This window comes from Chiloscyllium punctatum, chromosome 23, assembly GCF_047496795.1.
Source record: "Chiloscyllium punctatum isolate Juve2018m chromosome 23, sChiPun1.3, whole genome shotgun sequence".
Classification (NCBI taxonomy): Eukaryota; Metazoa; Chordata; class Chondrichthyes; order Orectolobiformes; family Hemiscylliidae; genus Chiloscyllium; species Chiloscyllium punctatum.
In genome coordinates, this window is record NC_092761.1 from 332,081 (window position 1) to 345,822 (window position 13,742).

Here is a 13,742-nt window from a genome sequence, read left to right on the forward strand (position 1 = left end):
AAAATAAAGGAGCTGGAGCAGAGTCACTGCTTCCTCCTGAACTATAGAAAATATAGGAAATGGAGCCTCGTCACACCTTTCTCCTGTACTATAGAAAATAAAGGAGCTGGAGCAGCATCACTGCTTCCGCCTGTATTATAGAAAATAAAGGAGCTGGAGCAGGGGCACTGCTTCCTCCTGTATTATAGATAATAAAGGAGCGGGAGCAGCGTCACTGCTTCCTCCTGTATTATAGAAAATAAAGGAGCTCGAGCAGCGTCTTTACTTCCTCCTGTATTATAGAAAATAAAGGAGCTGGAGCAGCGTCACTGCTTCCTCCTGTATTATAGACAATAAGGGAGCTGGACCAGCGTCACTGCTTCCTCTTGTATTATCGAAAATAAAGGTACTGGAGCAGCGTCACTGCTTCCTCCTGTACCTCCTGTATTATAGAAAATATAGGAGCTGGAGCAGCGTCACGGCTTCCTCCTTTATTAACGAAAATAATGGAGCTGGAGCAGCGTCTCTGCTTCCTCCTGTATTATAGAAAATAAAGGAATTGGAGCAGGGTCACTGCTTCCTCCTGTATAATGGAAAATAAAGGAGCTGGAGCAGCGTCACGGCTTCCTCCTGTATTATAGAAAATAAAGGAGCTGGAGCAGAGTCACTGCTTCCTCCTGTATTATGGAAAATAAAGGAGTTGGAGCAGCGTCACTGCTTCCTCCTGTATTATAGAAAATAAAGGAGCTGGAGCAGCGTCACTGCTTCCTCCAGTATTATAGAAAATAAAGGAGCTGGAGCAGCGTCACTGCTTCCTCCTGTATTATAGAAAATAAAGGTAATGGAGCAGGGTCACACCTTTCTCCTGTACTATAGAAAATAAAGGAGCTGGAGCAGCATCACTGCTTCCTCCTGTATTAAAGAAAATAAAGGAGCTGGAGCAGCGTCACTGCTTCCTCCTGTATTATAGAAAATAAAGGAGCTGGAGCAGAGTCACTGCTTCCTCCTGAACTATAGAAAATAAAGGAAATGGAGCCTCGTCACACCTTTCTCCTGTACTATAGAAAATAAAGGAGCTGGAGCAGCATCACTGCTTCCTCCTGTATTATAGAAAATAAAGGAGCAGGTGCAGCGTCACTGCTTCCACCTGTATTATAGAAAATAAAGGAGCTGGAGCAGGGTCACTGCTTCCTCCTGTATTATAGAAAATAAAGGAGCTGGAGCAGGGGCACTGCTTCCTCCTGTATTATAGAAAATTAAGGAGCTGAAGCAGGGGCACTGCTTCCTCCTGTATTATAGAAAACAATGGAGCTGGAGCAGCGTCACTGCTTCGTCCTGTATTATAGAAAATAAAGGAGCTGGAGCAGCGTCTCTGCTTCATCCTGTATTATAGAAAATAAAGGAGCTGGAGCAGCGTCACTGCTTCCTGCCGTATTATAGAAAATAAAGGAGCAGGAGCAGCGACTCTGCTTCCTTCTGTATTTTCGAAAATAAAGGAGCTGGAGAAGCGTCAGTGTTTCCTCCTGTATTATAGAAAATAAAGGAGCCGGAGCAGCATCATTGCTTCCTCCTGTATTATAGAAAATCAAGGAGCTGGAGCAGCGTCACTGCTTCTTATCGTATTATCGAAAATAAAGGAGCTGGAGCAGCGTCACTGCTTCCTCCTGTATTATAGAAAATAAAGGAGCAGGAACGGCGACTCTGCTTCCTCCTGTATTATAGAAAAAAAAGGAGCTTGAGCAGTGTCTCTGCTTCCTCCTGTATTATAGAAAATAAAGGAGCGGGAGCAGCGTCACTGCTTCCTCCCGTATTATAGAAAATAAAGGAGCAGGAGCGGCGACTCTGCTTCCTTCTGTATTTTCGAAAATAAAGGAGCTGGAGAAGCCTCACTGCTTCCTCCTGTTTTATAGAAAATAAAGGAGCTGGAGCAGCGTCTATGCTTCCTCCTGTATCATCCAAAATAAAGGAGCCGGAGCAGCGTCACTGCTTCCTCCTGTATTATAGAAAATAAAGGAGCTGGAGCAGCGTCATTGCTTCCTCCTGTATTATAGAAAATAAAGCAGCTGGATCAGCGTCACTGCTTCCTCCTGTTTTATAGAATATAAAGGAGCTGGTGCAGCGTCACTGCTTCCTCCTGTATTATAGAAAATAAAGGAGCTGGAGCAGCGTTACTGCTTCCTCCTGTATTATAGACAATAAAGGAGCCTGAGAAGCGTCACTGCTTCCTCCTGTATTATAGAAATTAAAGGAACTGGAGCAGAGTCACTGCTTCCTCCTGTATTATAGAAAATAAAGGAGCTGGAGCAGCGTCACTGCTTCCTCCTGTATTATAGAAAATAAAGCAGCTGGATCAGCGTCACTGCTTCCTCCTGTATTATAGAAAATAAAGGGGCTGGAGCAGCGTCACTGCTTCCTCCTGTATTATAGAAAATAAAGGAGCTGGAGCAGCGTCACTGCTTCCTCCTGTATTATGCAAAATAAAGGAGCTGGAACAGTGTCTCTTCTTCCTCCTGTATTATAGAAAAAAAAGCAGCTGGAGCAGCGTCACTGCTTCCCCCTGTATTATAGAAAATAAAGGAGCTGGAGCAGCGTCACTCCTTCCTCCTCTATTATAGAAAATAAAGGATCTGGAGCACCGTCACTGCTTCCTCCTGTATTTTAGAAAATAAAGGACCTGGAGCAGCATCACTGCATCCTCCTGTATTATAGAAAATAAAGGAGCTTGAGCAGTGTCTCTGCTTCCTCCTGTATTATAGAAAATAAAGGAACTGGCGAAGCGTCACTGCTTCCTCCGGTATTATAGAAAATAAAGGAGCTGGAGCAGCGTCTTTGCTTCCTCCTGAATTATAGAAAATAAAGGAGTTGGAGAAGCGTCACTGCTTCCTCCTGTATGATAGAAAATAAAGTATCTGGAGCAGCGTCACTGCTTCCTCCTGTATTATAAAAAATAAAGGAGCTGGAGCAGCGTCACTGCTTCCTCCTGTCTTGTAGAAAATAAAGGAGCTGGAGCAGCGTCACTGCTTCCTCCTGTGTTAGAGAAAATAAAGGAGCTGGAGCAGCGCACTCCCTCCTCCTGGATTATCGAAAATAAAGGAGCTGGAGCAGCGTCACTGCTTCCCCCTGTATTATAGAACATAAAGGAGCTGGAGCAGTGCACTCCTTCCTCCTGTATTATAGAAAATAAAGGAGCTGGAGTAGCGTCACTGCTTCCCCCTGTATTATAGAAAATAAAGGAGCTGGAGCAGCGCACTCCTTCCTCCTGTATTATAGAAAATAAACGAGCTGGAGCAGCGTCTGTACTTCCAACTGCATTATAGAAAATTTGTTGGCACTCTCTCCAATTTTATGATGGAATGGGAATCTGCACTGATTTTCCCATTGAGTGTTTCCATCAAATCTCCCTTTTACTCATATCCCTGTAATAATTCCTCCATTTACTGGTGCCCGACCCTGAATCTCCCATTTAAGGGTGCGCTACTCTAATTCTCCCATTTCCTGGTGCCATGCACCCATTCTGTAATTTAGCTCCACTGTGCACCAGGTCTTCCATTCAGTATTTCCCTGCAACAATTCTCCCATTTAGTAGTCTGCTGACAAAATTCTCTAATCATGGCAATCCCTGCATCATATCTCTAAATTCCCCAAACTGCAAATATCCCCCCTTTCGTGGTGAACTGCACCAACTCCCCCATTTTGTGGTGCACTGTATTGAATCTGGACCACTGACCCTTTGCAACATTTGTCCTATTTCCTGATTCACTGCCCGTGTTATCCCATTTGCTCCAATCTCGAAGTTATCAGCACCATGCACCAGGTCCTTCTTTTACTGATACCCCACACCAATTCTCCAATTCAGTGTTGCTTAGCATCATTTCCCCCAATTACTGATGTCCTGAACAAATTCTCCATCCAGTTTTGCCTTACACCAATGCCCATACTGACTGATGCTTTCGCCCAATTTAGGGGTGCGCTACTCTAAATCTCCCTACCCCAATTCTCCCATTTAGTGCAACATAACGCACCCATTTAGTGCAACATAACGCACCCATTTAGTGCTGAACTGCTCTACTTCACCCATTATCTGATGCCCTGTTGCAAATTCTCACATTTCGATAAGCTCTTTACCAACTTTTCCAATTAGTAGTTTCTTGCAATGATTCTCCAATTTCGTGGAGACCTGCCAGAATTCTTAAATTTAGGCGTGGACAAGTTGGACTGAAGGGTCTGTTTCCGTGCTGAACATCTCTAAGGCTGTAATTAGTGCTCCGCTTCCCTGCCCCATTTCTCCCACTTACCAATCCTGCACTATTCAGGAATTTCACCAACTCACCCACTGAGGTTATCCTGTCCCAGTCCTCCCACTTCGACTTTAATGGCACCTGCATGAATTCTCCAATTAATGTGGCCTGCATCAATTCCTTCCATTTAGTTGTTCCCTGATACACATCTTCCACGTACGGATGTCTTGCTGTATTTTTTTCATTTAGTGATGCACTGAACTGAATCTTCAATTTACCAATGCTTGCAACATTTCTTATTTTTATTGATTCCCTGGCCCCTATTCCCCAATTTAGATAGGCTCTGCTCCAATTTTCCAATATATAGGCACTCCCATCAATTTTCTAATGCAACGGCACTGTCAACAATCTCCCATTTATTGTTTCCACCATATCTCCCATTTACTCATATCCTGTACTAATCCTTCCATTTACTGATGCCTGAGCCCGATTCTACCATTTAAGGGTGCGCTACTCTAATTCTCCCATTTACTGTCGCCATGCACCAATTCTCTAATTTAGCTCCACTTTGCACCAGGTCTCTCATTTACTGATGTCCCGCATCAATTCTTCAATTCTTTGTTTCCTCGCACCATTTCCCCCAATTACTGATGTTATGAACAAGTTCTCCATTCAGTTTTGCCTTACACCAATCCTCATACTGACTGATGCTCTCGCCCAATTTAGGGGTGCCCTACTCTCATTCCCGCATCAAGTATTGTAATGTCCCAATTCTCCCATTTACTGCGAAACTGAAACTCTCCCATTCGGTTCTAACTGCACTAATTTGACAATATCAGATGCCCCATTCCAAATTCTCTTATTTCGACAAGCCCTTGCCCAATCCTTCCATTTAGTCGTTCCTTGGAATGATTCTCCATTTTTGTGGAGCACTGCCAGAATTCTAAGACTGAGTCATAGACAAGTTGGACTGAAGTGTCTGTTTCCATGTTGTACATCTCTATGATTGTACGACTGTTTATGGCTCCGCTGCTCTGCACCATTTTTCACATTTACCAATCCTGCACAAACCCTGAAACTGCACCAAATCTCCCTTTGAGTATTATCCTGCCCAATATAAAGGCCGCTGCATAAAATCTCCAATTCCTGTTGCCCTGCCTCAATTTTTTCCATTTAATTGTTCCCTGAATCACTTCTTCCACGTACGAGTGCCCTGCTGAATTGTTTTCATTTCGTGATGCACTGAACTGAATCTCCAATTTAACGAACCTTGCAACATATCTTTTTATTGACTCCCTGGCCCCGATTCCCCAATCAGGAATAGGTTCTTGTTGTACTTTTGAAACTGGTGTCATAATTCAAACTTTTATGTTGGGGCAGGAGAATTACCCTTTGGGTAGAGAAGTAGCACGAAGGTAGAAGACAGAGGGTGGTGGGGGAGGGCTGCTTTTCAGACTGAAGGCCTGTGACCAGCGGTGTGCACCAAGGACCGGTGCTGGATCCACTGTTGTTTTATCATTTATATAAATGATTTGGATGTGACCATCGGACGAATGGTTAGTAAGTTTGCAAATGACAGTAAAAATGGAAGTGTCGAGGACAGTGAAGATGGTTACCTCAGAGGACAACGGGATCTTGATCAGAATGACCAATGGGCTGAGGAGTGGCAGATGGAGATTAATTTAGATAAATGTGAGGTGCTGTATTTTGGAAAGGCAAAAGAGAGCAGGATTTATACACTGAATGACAACGTACTAGGAATGTTGCTAAACAAATAGACCTGGAGTGCAGCTTCATAGATCGTAGAAGGTGGACTAACATTTCGATAGGATAGTGAAGAAGGCATTTGTCATTTTTGTCTTTATTGCTCAGTTAATTGTGTAAAGGAGTTGGGAGGTCATGCTGCAGTATTGGTTCAGCCCATTTTGGTATATAGTGCAATTCTGGACACCCTCCTATAAGAAGGGTGCTGTGAAACTTTAAAGGGGTCAGAAAAGATTTACATGGATGTTGTCAAGGTTGGAGGGTTTGTGCTGGAGGTTAAGACTGTATAGGTTGGGGCTATTATCGCTGGAGCGTCAGTAGCTGAGGGTAAACCTGATAGAGGTTCACAAAATCATGAAGGACCCTCAATCGGGTAAAATGGCAAGGTGATTTCCCTGTGGTGGGGGAGTCCAGAAGCAGATGGCATATGTTAAAGTTGAGAGGGGAAACATAAAAGGGACCTAAGGGGAACATTTTTCAAGCAGAGGGCACTGTGTGCATGAGCTGCCAGAGGAAGTAGTGGAGGCTGGTACAATTACAACATTTAAAAGCTAGGTGGGTGTAGGAATTACAAAGGGTTCAGAGGAACTTGGGCCACATTCTGACAAATAGGATGAGATTGACATCGGATATCAGTTCAGCATGGATGTGTTGGACTGAATGATTTGTTTCTGAGCTTATATTGCTCTGAGTGGTTTGAGCTCCGGATTTTAGATTTATGAAGCAGAAAATAAAGAATGGCGCAGAGTTAGACCGAGAAATCCTGCTGATCTCAGCAGCTTTATCCTGTTTTCCTGATCCTTCTCCTTCAATCAATGCAGTTTACCGTTCCTCATGCAGAATTCCTGGAGCTCTGTAACTGGCCTGGAACAATGTGTTGAAAGTCCTATTGCAGTCCACACGAGGTACCTTTCCCACTGCCCTGCTCCCACGGCCTGCAATGCTGCAGACTGAGCAGACAACCCGAAGCACAATGATGAGCTCCTTCCGGCCCACGGCCCTCCTTCTCACTGAATGAAGACAATCACCAGAAGCAGAATCCAGCTCTTGTTTCAGCCTTGAATACCTGACTCTGTTTCACTGAGTGAAGATTGGACTCAGAAACAGAAATGAAATCAACTTCCTATCTGCATTGTGTCACTCTTTAAGATCTCTGTGTGTCTGAGTTCAGGTCATTTGATTGGAGACTGCGGATAGATGGTCCCCAGTGAAATGGAAAGAATGGTGGAGGAGCTCACTGAGGGACATCTCTCAAAGTGACAATCGGAAAGATGCTATTCAACATTGAGAGAGTTTAAGGAGAATTGATGGCTCAGAAAAATGTTATGCGGATGTTTGTAAAACTTAGGAACTCTGACTGTTTTGTGGCTGGAGTTTATTTTATCCTTGCATAGATTTGACACATTAATCCTCCCTCCCCACCACTACAGAAGCTGTTGAGACTGTTCAGTGTTTCCAGCGGCTTCGGTAATTATTTCAGGTTCCTGACCGGAGCAGTCTCTCACTTTTCGAACAAAACAAACCGATCCTTGTGCTGAACGCAATATTTCAATAACAAATGGGAAGCAGCAGAGGGGAAAGCTTCCGAGATGCAGAGCAATGCTGCCCGGTTCCACACTGCAATTCACAGGAACCATCGCCAGGAAAAGCAAGGAGCAATCTGACAGATCCTGTTACATTCTGGGACAGTGTAAATCTCTTGGTTATATATATTTAACCAGCCAGCACAGAGTCAGTGCCCGAAACTGACGAGAGTGTGAATCTGCTGGTTATATATATTTAACCAGCCAGCACAGAGTCAGTGCTCGAAACTGAGGACAGTGTAAATCTCCTGTTTATATATATTTATCCAGCCAGGACAGAGTCAGATTCCTAAACTGAGGAGATCGTAAATCTCCTGGTTAAAAATATTTAAACAGCCAGCACAGAGTCAGTGCCCTAAACTGAGGAGAGTATAAATTTCCTGGCTTGATATATTCAACAAGCCAGCACAGAGTCAGTGCCCGAACTGAGGAGAGTGTCAATCTCCTGGTTATGTATTTTCAACCAGCAAGCACAGAGTCAGTGCTCTAAACTGAGGAGAGTGTAAATCTCCTGATTAAATATATTTAACCAGCCAGCACGGACTCAGTGCCCTAAACTGACGAGAGTGTAAATCTCCTGGTTATATATATTTAAGCAGCCAGCACAGAGTCAGTGCCCTAAACTGAGGAGAGTGAAAATTCCTGGTTATATATATTTAACCAGCCAGCACAGAGTCACTATCCTAAACTGAGGAGAGAGTAAATCTACTGTTTCTATATATTCAACCAGAAAGCACAGATTCAGTGCCCTAAACTGAGGAGAGGTGAAATCTCCTGGATTTATATATTTCAGCAGCCAGCATAGGGTCAATGCCCTCAACTGAGTAGAGTGTACATCTCCTGGTTATATATATTTAACCAACCAGCACAGAGTCAGTGCCCAAAACTGAGGAGAGCGTAAATCTCCTGGTTAAAAATATTTAAACATCCAGCACAGAGTCAGTGCCCTAAACTGTGGAGAGGGGACATCTTCTCGTTATATATATTTAACCAGCTAGCAAAGATTCAGTGCCCTGAACTGAGGAGAGGGAAAATCCCCAGGTTATATATATATTTAACTAGCCAGCACAGAGTCAGTGCCCTAAACTGAGGAGAGTGTAAATCTCCTGATTATATGTAACTAACCAGCCAGCACAGAGTCAGTGCCCGAAACTGAGGAGAGTGTAAATCTCCTGGTTATGTATATTTAACCAGCCAGCACACGGTCAGTGCGGCGCGGTGGCACAGTGGTTTGCACAGTGGTTCAATTCCCGCCTCTGGCGGTTAACTGTGTGGAGTTTGCACGTTATCCCCGTGTCTGCGTGGGTTTCCTGCGGGTGCTCCGGTTTCCTCCCACTGTCCAAAGATGTGCAGGGCAGGTGAATTGGCCATGCTAAATTGCCCGTAGGGGTAAAGGTAGGGGTATGGGTGAGTGGCGGGGCGGTGTGGACTTCTTGGGCCGAAGGGCCTGTTTCCACACTGTAAGTAATCTAATCCTCGTTATTTATATTAAAGCAGCCAGCACAGAGTCAGTGCCATAAACTAAGGACAGTGTACATCTGCGATTTATATATATTTAACCAGCCAGCAAAGAGTCAGTTCCCTAAACTGAAGAGAGTATAAATCTCCTGGTTATGTATTTATTTAAACAGCAAGCACAGTGTCATTGCCTTAAACTTAGGAGAGTGTAATTCTACTGGTTATATATATTTAACGAGCCAGCGCAGAATTAGTGCCCTAAACTGAGTAGTTTGCAAATGTTTTGGTTATATATGTTCAACCAGCCAGCACAGACTCAGTGCCCTAAACTGAGGAGAGTGTAAATCTCCTGGCTATATTTATTGAAACAGCCAGCACAGACTCAGTGCCTTAAACGGAGGAGAGTGCTAATCTCCTGGTTATATATATTTAACTAGCTCCCACAGATCCAATGCCCTAAACTGAGGAGAGGGAAAATCCCCAGGTTGTATATATTTAACCAGCGAGGACAGAGACATTGCCCTCAACTAAGGACAGTGTAAATCTCCTGGTTATATATATTTAACCAGCCAGTATAGAGTCGTTGCCCTAAACTGAGGAGAGTGTAAATGTCCTGATTATATATAATTAACCAGCCAGCACAGAGTCAGTGCCCTAAACAGAGGAGAGTGTAAATATCCTGGTTTTAAATATTTAACAAGCCAGTACAGAGTCAGTGCCCTAAACTGAGGAGAGTGTAAATCTCCTGGCTAGGTATATTCAACCAGCCAGCACAGACTCAGTGCCCTAAACTGAGGAGAGTGTTAATCTCCTGGTTATATATATTTAACCAGCCAGCATAGAGTCAGTGCCCGAACTGAGGAGAGTGTCAATCTCCTGGTTATGTATTTTCAACCAGCAAGCACAGAGTCAGTGCTCTAAACTGAGGAGAGTGTAAATCTCCTGATTAAATATATTTAACCAGCCAGCACAGAGTCAGTGCCCTAAACTGACGAGACTGTAAATCTCCTGGTTATATATATTTAACCAGCCAGCGCAGAGTCAGTGTCCTAAACTGAGGAGAGTGTAAATGTCCTGGTTATATATATTTAAGCAGCCACCACACAGTCAGTGCCCTAAACGGAGGAGAGTGTAAATCTCCTGGTTATATGTATTTAGCCAGCCTGACATAGTCAGTGCCCTAAACTGAGAAAAGTGAAGATCTCCTGGTTGTATATATTCAACCAGCCAGCACAGTGTCAGTGCCCTAAACTGAGGAGAGAGTAAATCTATGGTTCTATATATTCAACCAGAAAGCACAGATTCAGTGTCCTAAACTGAGGAGAGGTGAAATCTCCCGGATTTATATATTTAAGCAGCCAGCATAGGGTCAGTGCCCTAAACTGTGGAGAGTGCACATCTCCTGGTTATATATATTTAACCAACCAGCACAGAGTCAGTGCCCTAAACTGTGGAGAGGGGACATCTTCTGGTTATATATAGTTAACCAGCTAGCACAGATTCAGTGCCCTGAACTGAGGAGAAGGAAAATCCCCAGGTTATATATATTTAACCAGCCAGCACAGAGTCAGTGCCCTAAACTGAGGAGAGTGTAAATCTCCTAGTTATGTATATTTACCAGCCGGTACCGGGACAGTGCACTAAAATGAGGACAGTGTAAATTTCATGTTTATGTATATTCAACCAGCCAGCACAGAGTCAATGCTCTGAACTGAGGAGAGTGCAAATCTCCTCGTTATTTATATTAAAGCAGCCAGCACAGAGTCAGTGCCATAAACTAAGGACAGTGTACATCTGCGATTTATATATATTTAACCAGCCAGCAAAGAGTCAGTTCCCTAAACTGAAGAGAGTATAAATCTCCTGGTTATGTATTTATTTAAACAGCAAGCACAGTGTCATTGCCTTAAACTGAGGAGAGTGTAAATCTCCTGGTTATATATATTTAACCAGCCAGCGCAGAATTAGTGCCCTAAACTGAGTAGAGTGCAAATCTTTTGGTTATTTCTGTTCAACCAGCCAGCACAGAGTCAGTGCCCTAAACTGAGGAGAGTTTAAATCTCCTGCTTATATATATTTAACCAGCCACCACGGAGTCAGTGTCCAAAACTGAGGAGAGTGTAAATCTCCTGGTTATAAATATTTCCCCAGCCAGTGCAGAGTCAGTGCCCTAAACTGAGGAGAGTGTAAATCTCCTGGCTATAATTATTAAAACAGCCAGCACAGACTCAGTGCCCTAAATGGAGGAGAGTGTTAATCTCATGGTTATATATATTTAACCAGCGAGGACAGAGACAGTGCCCTCATCTAAGGACAGTGTAAATCTCCTGGTTATATATATTTAACCAGCCAGGATAGAGTCGTTGCCCTAAACTGAGGAGAGTGTAAATTTCCTTGCTTGAAATATTCAACCAGCCAGCACAGAGCCCTAAACTGAGAAGAGGCAAAATCTTATGGTTATATATATTTGACCAGCCAGCACAGAGTCATTTCCCAAAACTGAGTAGAGTGTAAATATCCTGGTTATAAATATTTAACAAGCCAGTACAGACTCAGTGCCCTAAACTGAGGAGAGTGTTAATCTCCTGGTTATATATATTTAACCAGCCAGCACAGATTCACTGCCCTAAAGTGAGGAGAGGGAAAATCCCCAGGTTTCATATACTTAACCAGCCAGCATGAGTCAGTGCCCGAACTGAGGAGAGTGTCAATCTCATGGTTATGTATTTTCAACCAGCAAGCACAGAGTCAGTGCTCTAAACTGAGGAGAGTGTAAATCTCCTGATTAAATATATTTAACCAGCCAGCACAGACTCAGTGCCCTAAACTGACCAGACTGTAAATCTCCTGCTTATATATATTTAACCAGCCAGCGCAGAGTCAGTGTCCTAAACTGAGGTGAGGGTAAATCTCCTGGTTATATATATTTAAGCAGCCAGCACGGAGTCAGTGCCCTAAACTGAGGAGAGTGTAAATGTCCTGATTATATATATTTAACCAGCCTGACATAGTCAGTGCCCTAAACTGAGAAAAGTGAAGACCTCCTGGTTATATATATATTTAAAACGGGAGCGCAATGTCAGTGCGCTAAACTGAGGAGAGTGTAAATCTCCTGGTAAAATATATTCAACCAGCCAGCACAGTGTCAGTGCCCTAAACTGAGGAGAGAGTAAATATACTGGTTCTATATATTCAACAAGAAAGCACAGATTCAGTGTCCTAAACTGAGGAGACGTGAAATCTTCTGGATTTATATATTTAAGCAGCCAGCATAGGGTCAGTGCCCTCATCTGAGGAGAGTGTACATCTCCTGGTTATATATATTTAACCAACCAGCAGAGACAGTGCCCAAAACTGAGGAGAGCATAAATCTCCTGGTTAAAAATATTTAAACATCCAGCACAGAGTCAGTGCCCTAAACTGTGGAGAGGGGACATCTTCTGGTTATATATATTTAACCCGCTAGCACAGATTCAGTGCCCTGAACTGAGGAGAGGAAAAATCCCCAGGTTATATATATTTAACCAGCCAGCACAGAGTCAGTGCCCTAAACTGAGGAGAGTGTAAATCTCCTGATTATATGTAACTAACCAGCCAGCACAAAGTCAGCTCTCTAAACTGAGGAGAGTGTAAATCTCCTGGTTATGTATATTGAACCATCCTGACATAGTCAGCTCTCTAAACTGAGGATTGTTCACATCTCCTGTTTATATATATTTAACCAGCCAGCACAGAGTCAGTGCCCTAAACTGAGGAGAGGGTAAGTCTCCTGGTTATATATATTTAACCAGCCAGCACAGAGTCAGTGCCCTAAACTGAGAATTTGTAAACCTCCTGGTTCTATATATTTATACAACCAGCGCAGTGTCAGGGCCCTAAACTGAGGAGAGGGGAAATCTCCTGGTTTTATATATATATTTAACCAGCCAACACAGAGTCAGTGAACAAAACTGAGGAGAGTGTAAACCTCCTGGTTATATGTATATTTAACCTGCAAGCGCAGAGTCAATGCCCTAAACTGAGAAGAGTGCAAATCTCCTGTTTATATATATATTTACCCAGACAGCACAGAGTAAGTGCCCTAAACTGAGAAGCGTGCAAATCTCCTGGTTATATATATTTAACCAGACAGCACACAGTCAGTGCCCTAAACTGAGGAAAGTGTAAATCTCCTGGTTATATATCTGTAACCTGCTAGCAGAGTCAGTGCCCTAAACTGAGGACAGTGTAAATATTCTGTTTATATATATTTAAACAGTCAGCACAGAGTCAGTACCCAAAACAGAGGAGAGGGTAAATCTGCAGGCTATATATATTCAACCAGCCAGTACTGATTCAGTGCCATAAACTGAGGAGAGTGCAAATCTCCTGGTTATAAATATTTAACCAGCCAGCGCAGAATCAGTGCCCTAAACTGAGTAGAGTGTAAATCTTTTGGTTAGATATATTCAACCAGCCAGCACAGAGTCAGTCCCCTAAACTGAGGAAAGTGTCAATCTCCTGGTTATATATCTTTAACCAGCCAGCACAGAGTCAGTGCCCTAAACTGAGGAGAGGGTAAGTCTCCTGGTTATATATATTTAACCAGCCTGGACAGAGTCAGTGCCCTAAATTAAGGACAGTGTAAATCCCCTGATTATATATATTTAACCAGCCAGCACGGAAACAGTGTCCAAAACTGAGGAGAGTGTAAGTCTCCTGGTAATAAATATTTACCCAG